This window comes from Daucus carota, chromosome 1 (assembly GCF_001625215.2).
Source record: "Daucus carota subsp. sativus chromosome 1, DH1 v3.0, whole genome shotgun sequence".
Lineage (NCBI taxonomy): Eukaryota > Viridiplantae > Streptophyta > Magnoliopsida > Apiales > Apiaceae > Daucus > Daucus carota.
In genome coordinates, this window is record NC_030381.2 from 6,140,119 (window position 1) to 6,150,468 (window position 10,350).

Consider the following 10,350-nt stretch of genomic DNA (forward strand, 5'->3'; position numbering starts at 1 on the left):
AAGCAACTTCTACTTCTATTAAACAAACAGACCCTATATGAGTTAAATATGATCAAAAATATTTATATATATTGGACAGTTTAACATGAGTTTGTTAAAAAATGTTTTTTTAATACAACTTATCTTTATATTAAATGAAGATTTTTCAGTACACGTTATCAATTAAAAAATTTGACTATTTAAAATTGTGATTACATTTTAAATATTTATAACTCTTTAGTTTTTAAGATATTTTTCAACTTATTATAATTTAAAAATTTGTAATTTTATTTAGTATGGTTTTTTCAAATTGCCGATAAAATGATTGCAATTTATCAAAATTACAAACTGCTTACAACCTTGTTTTATTTGTCCAAATATACTAACTAATTTAGTTACACATACATATATTTCATTTCATCTAGTAATTGAAAACATCAAGTAAAAATTGAGTCAATCCAAAATACAATTAAAAATATTAAATTCATTATATAATAGTATAAATAGTATATCTTGTACTACAAATAAAGGAAAGGTATACTTAAAATTAAATTCATAAAATAAAATTGTTTGTGAGATGCTCATGACATTGTCATGTGCTTGGCACAATTGTTTATTATTAGTAAAGAACACTTCTTTGCTAATCAGTTACTCAATTGCTTTATAGACATATTTGGAGTTTTGTCGCATTCAGAGGCTTATAAAAGAGATTTTTGTAAAGAAGGTGCAGAAATCCACACACACACACATATATATATATATAAAATATGTAAAACTAACCTCAATACCATTCATGGCGGCATTTCCATATCTCTAATTATAAGATCTAAATACCCTCCCCCAGCTTCATACATATTAACGACTTTTATGTCAGCATTAGGTGTTGAAACTTCGAAATCAAAATAATTTAGAAGACCTTTACCAAGTTAAGAAGCCATACTTTAGATAATCTGTTTAACAAAATAAAAAAGAAAAAGGTTAACTACATAATTAATAACAATGAAAACATATACGTGTATATATATAAATATAGATAAATATATTATAAATATAAATATATATATTAGTTGCATAGGCATGAAAATACTAAAACATTTAGGTACTTCGAATTCACTTACCTCTGCCTTGATTTGTTAGGCAAGAACACAGACTGATGATGAAAAATATATAGCAGCCAAGAGTTTCCGCTTTATAGGCTTTTAGAGATTAAATTGGATTTTGTGAGATTATAATAGATTTTTATACAAACAAATTATTTTTTAAAATATTTAGATTTTTATGGATTTTATTCCAAATTATATATATCTAAAGATAATGAGATATAATCGGAGATTTCAAATCTTTGGATTTCATAAATGCATATGTACGGGTTCAAATTTTTCAATGAGTGATTTTAATTTGGTGATCTATATGCATAGTGATCCCATTATTATTATTATTATTATTATTATTATTATTATTATTATTATTATTATTATTATTATTATTATTATTATTATTATTATTATTATTATTATTATTATTATTATTATATCTAGGATACTCCTTTGAATAAATATTGCAAGTAGGCTGATTTACTTTTATATGAGGATGTAATTTTTGTAACATATATTGATCAATTTGTTGAATCTTTATTTTAATGATGTATCACTCTTTCATGAATATATTTAATTTTTTTATTATATTTTTATTTTGTTGATTGATATTATATTTTTGCTATACAAGTATTATTAGCTCATCTTGATTTATAGAGTACCAATTCGATATGAATATTATTATTATATTTACATTGCAAAAATTTAACAAATTTATATAGTAAAACTTGATATTTTATTCGAAAGTCATAAGATTTTCAAATTTTATGTGAATATTACATTCACGGCTACCCAATATATCTCGAACTAAACATCTCTTTTAGATAAGTGTAAGTGGTCTTGTTAACTTTTATATTGTTTTAATTTATAATTTCGGTTCCTCTTTAAACCAACTTTATAATATTAATTTAAAAATTATAATAACATATTTTAATATAGACTTTTCAAAAAAATAAAACAATTATAAAAAATGTTTTTCACAGCTGCAATTATAATGAAATTTTTGAATATTTAATCCCAACTTAAAATCTCGTTAAAATATAATTAAATATTACAACATTGCTTATCTTACATACATGTGTGTAAAAAAAAAATGTGTGTGTAGACTGTAGAGTTCACTATTTTCCTTAGAATTCAAGTGTTTGGAGGCAAACCAATTTCTTCTTAAATGCATTTTCTATCCTCTCCATATATAGCCTGTATCAGTTTCCTTCACACCAACCCTAGCTAGGTAAAATTGCAGGTTGGTGCCTGAACTGTTTCATATCCAGCAAAAAGGATGTGAGTATTGACGCCAGAATAATATTGAACTTGCGTGGAAATCTTATACATGGCTAGAACTGAATTAAAATTTTTAAGTTTCTTTTTACTAATCGTCCTCTTTTAAAAATTCAAATAAAAATTACTTCCTCCGTCCCACAATACATGTCTCTTTTGAAAAAATTACGAAGAAAACATTAATTAGATAATATTTCTCACTTGTACCCCTAATAAATGTATGAATGTGGACTCTTATTCAATCCGGATTAATTCTTATACAACATTCAAGAAGAGTAGATTTGGAATAATGTCAATATATATACATTGGGAACTAAAAATGGACAAGTATTATGAGACAAATTTTTTCCCCAAAGAAGACATGTATTGTGGGACGGAGGGAGTACATAAAATAAGAGGAGAAAGGAAGTTAATAATAGTAATAACTAGTCATACTTGGGACTCTGAAAGCTTTGATCCCCAATCTCTATGTCTCCAAATCAGGCCTCCCTCAGAAAGAAGTTGATCACCTGATGTCTGTGGATCAAGTGCTGGAACTGATGGGTTACAGTACTGACAAAGCCTCCTCGTCCAAGAATCCACTTTAATTATGAACCTATCTCGCATGCTGTAGGGATCTTTTGAGCATGCAGTGTGTATCTTTATCATGTTTTAGTCTGTATCTAGGTAGGTGTCCCTAGGTCTCTTATTCTCTTTTGGTTGCTAGCTTATAACCAGTACTGTGGGTTGGTAGGTTTTCTTTTGTGGTTAGAAAGCAACTTGGGGACACTGTAATCTGATCCTTTTCTAATATAACTCGCTATGTGCTCTTCAAAAAAAAAAAAAAAAAAACTAGTCCATTGAAAAAAAAAGAGGAAAACTCTTCTATTTTGAGTTTAAAAGTATAACCAAACAATGCTTACTAGTTACAGATGATAAAAGGAGGGGCTAGCAGGACTGCAGTCTGCAGATAACTGCATCTCATGTCATGCACTCCATTTGTAAAATACTCCATCGGTCCCTTTTTAGTTGTCACACTTCTTTTTGTAAGTCACTCTTTCATTATTTTAAAAAACTGAAAATTACATCCTAAAGTAGATTAAAAACTATATCCAATGACATATATTTTTTTATTTTTTCAGTTGATAAAATATTAATAAATTTCAGTCAAACTTTGGTCAATTTGACCGGCACAAAACAAATGTGACAACTAAAAAGGGACGGAGGGTGTAATTCACAGCCCATTCAATCTGGGACTGCAGCCGAACAACAGTATATCTCAAGAAACTAAATAGAGAAAATTTTATAATTTCATGTTGTATTACTTTTTGGATTATAATTTGAGAACAACTAGATTTTCTTGAGAATGAAAATTGTCTGATGTGTTTAATTCCCTTTAATTTTTTATGTGTTTGAATGCCTTTTATTTTTTTAGTATGGAGTAAAGATCAGTATGCTTTTTGGTCTTCTAACATAGTTTCTTGAAAAAATGTTTATGTATTTTCAATTTTATATCCAGACAAGCAATTGTACTCAACATTCATTACCAACTTTTGAGCACTCGGGATCTCGAGCGAGGAAGTAGCAATATATATATAGTCAAAGTTAAAGTGGAAGGAGACTCAGTTTGAATCTTAGGTGAACTTTTACATGCACTAGCTTCTTAAGACTTTTAGGCCAAGCTTTCAGCAAAAGCAGTGGGTAGGCAAGAGTCCCGGAACATAAACTCTCGTTTGAATTGAGCAGTTGAGTAAAGATATTCAAGGCCTAAATCGATAAGGATTGTTATAGGATCAATGTTGAGACATTTTTTATGAGTCATTTAATTTTAAAAATACAGATTTTTCAGAATTTGTAAAAGTTTATTATAATTTTTCAAGATAAAAGGACTTCATGATGAGGTGATTGACTTTGTACCTGTATAAGTTCTTTGATTCTTATGGCCTAAGTAAAAAAGTGTATCAGATGACTTAAAGTAGCCCATCTAAACAGCAAACACATCTAATATATTGTGATCAGTAACATTTAAATGAAAAGCATGCTTCCGGATCAAAAAATAAAAAAGAAGAAGAAAAAAAACAGCATGCTTAAAATTGAGAACTCCATTAAGTAATAGAACTATGTTTTGATCATGCATGGTAAGATAATACTCCAATTACTTGCAGACTTGCAGTCTACTCTCATAGCCATAACTCCTTTTAATTAGTGGCCTAAAAAGAAACAGTATGTAAGTTTATATATAATTGTAGAAGTCCAAATTTATAAACATTTGCAAATTAGTAAAAACAAATGTAATGTTGTTCAAACATATGCACATAATATTGGATTGTGGATTTATAGAATTTTTTTAAAAACTAACCTGGATACCATTCATTACAGGCATTTCCATATCTATATTATAAGATCTAATGCCCTTTCTAGCTTCATACATCTTAAAGACTTCTACTGATCCATTGTTAACGACTTAACGGTCTAAACTTCAAACACATTGCCACCCTCAGAAGCCATACTTTCATCAGTAATCCGTTAGCAAATGAAAGAAATAGATAAGTAATAAGTTAAATACATAAATGAATGACAATAGTAACAGATAATTTTAACAGTTGCAAAGGCAAAAAATTTTAAGATACTCCGTCATAGCTAAGTGCCTCGGCCCCGTGTTTAACTTCAAAAGTGCATGCATGCAGTAAATCTGGAAGAGAGACAAGTAACTTTACCTCTGCGGTGTTCTTGTGACTTGTGAGCAAGATAGCCAGAGATAGCTGAGATGCTGAAAATAGCAACTAAGGAATTTCCATTTTATAGGCTGCCTAATTATTTTTGAATTTTTAAGATTATAAGTTATAGCATACAATATTTCTTATATGTGTACAGTACTACAGTTCATGATTTCTCATATAAAATATTTTGATAATACAAATTTTATTGAAGATTGAATTTACTTGGCTGTATTTCGGTGTATATTAAAATTTTAAAAATTTTCTAACTTTGAAATATCTATGCTATTTGTACTTTTTTTACTTGGGTATAATATATATTGAGATGGAAGAAAAGAGAATCATATTCTTTAGATATTAACTAAAAATTTTAGATAAAAATGAGGTCTCCTCTTATATATATGTTAAGCATTATTTGCAACGAATATATAGTACATATTTTTTGTATAATATATATAAGAGTAAATGACACATTGCACCCCTTATCTTAGGTCATTTTTTTGATATGGTCTTAAATTTATAATGTTGGCAGAATGCAACCCTTAACTTTTAATTTCACTCCGTATTGCATCCTTTTGTCAAAATTCCGTCTAAAATATAAGAGGGTAAAGTTGGAAAAACTTTCAAAGTAAAAATTTTGGCACAACACATCCCATAATTTTATTATTGTGGTGAATTGCAACCTAACTCAAATTTAATATATTTACTAGTATTTTTTGCCCGCTCTTTGCGCATGGCCGTCAATTATTTATTTTTTGTTCATTATTATTTCATAAACAGATTTAATATTTAATAATATTTTAATTTTCCAAATACAAATTAGGCTGAAGATTTACCGATTATATTGATTTTGCTGGGTCCTGTGTTTTTTAAGTGTTAGATGTAGACGTGAATATTAATAGTATTGCACTCATGTATCTGCTACTTGTTATTTTTTTTCAATCATGTAGTTGTTTTGGTTTCTTGTTTAAGTCTTTTGGAGTCTATATTGTATCGTTTCTTGGTTAAAATTTTAATTTTCTTGTGCACTATTTAAACTTTAAGATCATTGTTTGAATGATAATCTTTTTTGAATGAATGAAATCCCTTGTAGCGGCTTATTGTATCTCGAGATACAACTCATCTATGAGTATATAGACCCTGATAAAAAAATATATATATTTTCTGAAGATGTGACTTATAAAATTTCCTTATATTATATAAATATGTATTAATGGTCAAAATTTAGTCAATTTGACCAAGTCAAACCAAAACAAGAGTATTATTTTTAGATTGAAGGAGTATTAACTATGTTACTCTATTAGTATCTAGAGGGATTTTGTGATAATTTGTTAACTCCACAAAAATTTGACTCACATCATAACTATAAGAATTTTGTCTACTAACTATGTAGATACAAACTTACAAAATTATATTTAACAAATTTAGTTTTAAGAAGATATCAATAGTGTTCTAACATTTCAGAAGAAAAATATTAGTTAACGATATATCTAAAAAAAGTATTTAATTTTATCATATTAAAGTTATTTCCTGTTAAAAAATTTAAAATTGTAGCTAGGATGCAATCCTTCACAATAATAAAACTACGGGGTGCACTACGCCAAAATTTAAACTTTGAAAAATTCTTTTCAAGTTTACCCTCATAAAAACTAAGGGCAACAATTATTTTGGATGGAATTTGACTAGAGGGTTGCAATTCTGCCAACATTATAAATTTAAGACCATATCAAAAAAATGACCTAAGATAGGAGGTGCAATGTGTCATTTACTCTATATATAAATAATTTATTACACCTTTTATCATACATGATTCATCATCTTCTAAGCTTTCTTTCATCTATAAGAACAATAGCATAGTTAGAATTGAAAGCATTTCTTAAAATATCAATATCGAAGATGGGAAGAAGGATGAGAATCCTCCCAACACTGCAAGAACCGCTTAAATATCTAGGATATATCAATTTGAGTTGGAATTTAATTATTGAAAATAAAAATGATAATCAAACTACAAATTATAAATATATTCTATTATTATATTTTGATATTGTAACAACCGAGAAATTTCAAGTACGTAAATAAATTAGTTATTTAATTTTATGCGGTTGAAGTTAATATTTAAGTAATTGTGAAATTATTATTTAATAAAATATGGGTACGAAAAATATTTCTGACTAGTACGAGGTTTGTTTATACCGACTAGCAAGCTAAATCCATTTTCGTACCATTAGGATTCTAATATTGGCTACGTAAATAAATTGATAGAAGTATAATTTTTGTTACAACCCGGGTATATTTTATAAATATTACAGGTAGCCAGAATAAATATTTCGTACCAACTATTTTGTGAGATTACGAAATATTTAGAAGATAATAGGATAGTTAGTCATTTAATTATATTTTATCATATATATATATTTATATATATATTCAATTTATTTTATTAAACTTCGGTATAATATTTTAATATTTTTAAATATGAAGCGGAGATCGAAATATTCATGAATAAAATGAGCTGAATAAATTAAAACTGAAATATTGATTTGCATGCTAGTTAAATAATAATATAATAAAATAAATATATAACAAACCGACTAAAAGAAAAACCAGCAGCTGGTATTACTGCATACTAGATTTGAGCACATAGAAAACTAGAAAATAGAAAGCAGAATAGAAAATAGAAAGCAGAAGAGAGAGAGAGAGAGCGGGGGGAAGCTGTACGACGACAACACCGCCTGACTTTGGGCCGGCAAAGGCCGTGGAGAAGAAGAAGCGAAGGGGGGAGAGGGGATTATTGCAGGGGCAGGGTGGTAATTTCCGCAGTGGAAATTATTTAATAAAATAAAATGGTAATGGTAATAATAAATTGGGTAGTTAAAATATTTGAGAAATACGAAAATGATGAGGTAGTATATAAAACGAGAATTAATTAATAATAATCAATTTAGTTAAGAATAACAAAATTAGGCAAGATATTAAGTCAATGTGGGATTATAATAATATGTGAAAAGTGAAAGAGTTTGATCGTTAATTTGGTATTAAATACAAACCACCTGTAATATATAATAAACTTTTAAATTGAATTTGAGAGATAATGTTACATTTAAATTATTAAAATAATATGTAGTGAGATTTGCGAATTAGTAAAATTATAATTGGGTTCCAGGAGTTTAGTTACGGATATTATATTGCAAAAAAGTAAGTACGCTAGTGTTGTGAGATTTTAAGTGCAAAAGCAAAACTTCAACTAAAAATCAGAAGAGTTTGTTCGGAGAATGTGCTTTCTACTCGGAGAATTCTTGTTCGGCTGGTCAACACGAATTTATTAAATTCGTGGTAGAGATGAAAGTTGCTATCTGGTAAAGGCAGATAGTAGGGTTCCAGTGTTAAACCCTGAGCTAGCAAAGAGAGTGTTGGTGTGTCTTTAGTGGTGACGATCAGACCACTAGGACTACACAGGAGAACGATATTCACGAAATGGTATTTGATCGGACCATGTAGTGGTATCGAGAGGTTGGAAGACCAGCAGTTCTTTGATTTAAAACTTGTTCTGGTATTTGATGCTTTGTTGATGTAAACTGTTTTCTGTGCCCTAAATGCATAAATTGATAAATGTTATCTTCAATTATGTGAGCTTGCTGAGCATGTAAGTGCTCATTCTTGCATCTATGTTTTTATCAACTAGCAATAAAAAGCGAGAATGGCACGAATCAAGTTAACCGCTCGGAAGCGGGTGCGAGCTCGGATAAGGGAAAGGCGCATCACTCCAGCTGAAGCTGCCAGACAAAGAAGAATAGTAGGAACTCGAGCTGTAGTTGTTCTCTTTTGGTTTCAACCATGTTTATATGTAATCCTATTAGTAGTTTGGATGTAAGTTAGACGATCGACCCTAGACTTGTGGGGCGAGAGTCGGATATTGTATAATATTAATATCTATGCCAGTGTTGTTTTGATGTCAAATGCTAGTGATGAGCCAGATCCGCAGGGAGCGGATTTGGGGTCGTCACAGATATAGATATTATGCTAAATAATTAATACTATATACAGAGTGAATTTTACCCGATATTTAAAAATAAATTATAATTTTTATCATCCATATACTTATATCACGTGAGTTTTATTTAATCTATATTTTTTAATAATACAATACATGTCTTAAATATTTAATTTTAAAATACAAATGTTAAATTTTGTTGATAATCGGGCTCATACATGTTAAAGTGGCCTCCTATTTTTTTAACTATTTAAAATTGTGATTACATTTTAAATATTTATACCTTTTTAGTTTTTAAGATATTGTTCAATTCATTATAATTTAAAACTCTGTATTTTATTTAGTAAAATTTTTTCCAAACTGTCGCTAAAATGTTTGCAATTTATCAGAAACGTTTACAACCTTGTATTATTTGTCCAAATATAACTGATTTAGTTATACACATATTGTAACGCCCCAAATCCGTTTTGTCCGGACTTAGGTCGTCACACCAACTTGGCAAACCTGTTTTACATTACATAACTCGCCCCACAAGTCCAGGGTCGGCATTACACAACCTTACAGTTTAGCAAATTACTACAACGATGAGTCCGAAAGTACAAACTATTATAATTATAATAAAAACAAACACCGATGCCACGGGAACAAGTCTTCGCACCCTTCGTCTTGCTACTGCTTCACGCCTTGCTCTTGCCCTTGCAGTTGTGCGTTTCCGGGTTGTCCGTCTCATCCGTGCCATGTTCTGCCTTAACTGTTTGAATGGAGATAAAGAATTGCAAGTATGAGCAATTAAATGCTCAACAAGTCCACTCTTACTTAAAACGAACAATTCCAGAGAAAGTTAAAACAGTATAAAATGAAGTAGTGTAACGATTACACGAATAAGATTCAGAAAGATTAAAAATATCATTTACTGGTCTCCAACCCAGTGGTCCCACACAAGGCTCGATCACTGCCATTGAGCGAGTACCACCCTGTGTCGCCCTCGCAGCCTGATCGTGACTGTCGAATGGCGCCACTACACTTCCACACGTTGCTAGCAAAAGGGTTATCATTTTCAACCCTTAAAATCTTCCCACAAAGGGACACTATCCTTTCCTTTTTCTTCCACGAATGCAAATCATTCGTGTTGACCAGTATACCAGAAATCTTCCCCAGAATACAACAATTCTCTGATTTTTCCTCACCAAACTTCACATTTGACTTTCAGGTGCGATCAAATGCACCTTTATAACATTAATCAAAATTTCACAGACTGAAAGGATGAATCAGCAATTCCAATCGAGGTGTAAATCGGGTGAGTAATACTGGA